This window comes from Pteropus vampyrus, unplaced genomic scaffold, assembly GCF_000151845.1.
Source record: "Pteropus vampyrus isolate Shadow unplaced genomic scaffold, Pvam_2.0 Scaffold355, whole genome shotgun sequence".
Classification (NCBI taxonomy): domain Eukaryota; kingdom Metazoa; phylum Chordata; class Mammalia; order Chiroptera; family Pteropodidae; genus Pteropus; species Pteropus vampyrus.
The window spans coordinates 330,989-333,509 of NW_011889136.1; positions in this window are offsets into that span (position 1 = coordinate 330,989).

Consider the following 2,521-nt stretch of genomic DNA (forward strand, 5'->3'; position numbering starts at 1 on the left):
TCTATCCTCAGGTGGGTGGAGGATCTAAAGTGTCTGTAAATGAGCCACAGGCGGCTCTGGTTTCCTGTCGCGCTCTGCAGGGTCCCCGGCCCCCCGTCGTTACTTTGGCATCACTCAGCCCTGCATGCGTGCTGGCAGGGACGGAAGGGTGTTTGACTAAGCAGTCCTCCACACAGCCACCTTTCACCTGCACCGGTGCCTCTCAGCAGCCACTCAGGGGGCTGAGCCGAGACCCGGTGACCGCCCTGGTGAGCACTGCTGGGTGGCCGGAGGCCGAGGCCCGAGGCCGCTGCAGGCGGTGTTGATAAGGGCTGGAGGCAGCCCTGGCGACATTCCGTCTGAGCGGTTTACTTCTTCACGGAGTCATTCCTGGAGGGCGAGCCCCTCCCCTCTGCCAGGCACTCCCGGAGGCACTGGGGACACAGCAGAGAACTGAGCGGGGCTGCAGTGGCTTCTGTGGAGGACAGAAGGGGGGGCGAGGTCAGTGGGATGAAGTGTATGAAGGACAGTAAGCAGGGCTGGGGGGAGACGGGGAGTCCCCTGAAGGGGGGACATTTGAACAGAGCCTGGAACACTGCGCGGGCGTGATTTGCATGTCTTGCTTCCTCAAAAAAGATTGCAGGCAGAGCGGCTCTTGGACCTCTTTGTCCTCAGAAGATTCTAGAACATTTCTGGAGACTCGGCAATAACTTTGAATTTTGAACTGGGGATATTCTTCTTAAGTAAACTTTAAAAAATCAATAGTTATTACTAAAGCAAAGGATTTTTGCTCCCGGGGAAGTATGTCCGTCACATGCTCACTTTTTTATTAGAAAAAATAATTTTCAGTGCAGCAGAGCAAAGTGGGTCGAGCCTGGGATGGGCCGAGGACCCCGCTGCGGCTCGTGTCCCCAGCTGTGAGCAAGGCCAGGTGCTGATTACTCTGAGAAGAACCACCTGCTGGATTCTTACTGGAGGGGGCTGAGAGGGAGGGCCTGTGAGGCAGGCAGGGGGCGAGGCTTAGACAGGGAGCAGTGGGAGGGGCTTAGCGGAAGGGCCAATAGGGTGGATGGGGCAGGGCTTAGACAGGGAGCAGCGGGAGGGGCTTAGTGGAAGGGCCAATAGGGTGGATGGGGCGGGGCTCAGACAGGGAGCAGGGCGGGGCTGAGAGGGAGAGCCTATGGAGCGGGACTTACACTGGCCCAGGGGGCGGGGCCTAGGATCCAAGGGCATTCCATGGTCACGTCTCTAGAACCATTTCCCAGCCTGCCCTTGTCTTTCACGCCCTTGACAATTTTTGAAAGAGTATCGGTCAGTTATTTTGTAGAATGCCTCTTAATTTGGGTTGTGCGATGTTTCCTCTTGATTAGATTCAGGTGAGGCGTTTTTGAAATTTTTGATCTTAGTGCATTTTATCCGGAAGCTCATGGAGAATATTTGCTCTGTTCTTGGTGATGCGCACTTTGTTTTAGGTGGTGTTCACCAGATTCCGCCACTAAGTCACGTTGCTAACTTCTCCTTTGGAAGTAACGAGTGTCTACGGGAGGGAGATCCTTTGAGATTATATACGTGTACTACTACTCTTCAGACTTCCGCCCGCTGTAGCATTTGTAAACGATTCTTGATGGTTGCCAAAGGGTGATTTTCCAATTCCTTTCCAAATGCAATCACTCCTTCTGCATTTATCAGGTGACTTCCCATCTCCCCTACATATTTACATACAGGTGGATTTATCTCAGTGTGGACTCATGGGTGCTTACTTCAGTGAAAGGGTTACAATTCTTCCTCATGATCACTGATTTTCATGCTCAAATTATCTGAGACGAAGCCGTGGGAGCCCCTTCGAAGTGGCTTCCATGTTCTTTCAATAAGTTCCCACATCAGAAGAAAACACTTCCTTGCTTCCTGGCAGGAGATGACCCAGGCTCTCCTCACACTTCTTCTGCAGCAGTCCTGGACCCAGGCATCCCTCCAGGGAGCCCCGGGTCCTCTTAGGGGAGAATGCTACTCAGACACCTATATTTGGGCACTGAGTAAATTCCTTGCAACTGGAGTGTTACTGCCGCTAGGCCCTGTCAGGGGGCAGAGCCAGGAAATGTATGACTGATCGTACGTGCATAAGACACACACGTGTATGCATGGTGGGCATGCGACCCCCGTGGTCCCAGCCTCCTGACATTCGTGCCTGTGTAGCTGCGTGTTGGTCCTGGCCTGTTCGTGGTGATGCTCTTGGCTAAGGATGCCCGAGGCCTGTATCACCGATGCCCCTCAGGGGCCAATGCTGTGGCTGGACCAGCCCTATGATTCTCATTCTGATCGCAAGATGCAGCCCCCCCAAAAAACATCGGGGCACTTTGAGGGACAGGATTTCTGACTCAGGCCCTCGAGTGTACACGGCGCACCGAGAGCCGCCCAGCGGATCCTTTGCAGCCTCACTCCGGATGAGGCCACAGCCCCAGCCGCGGCTGGACCGGGTCCTCGTAGAGACGCGACTCAAAAGCTCCCGGCTAAGCCCAGCCACGTCCTGGGCCGCGGACACTGT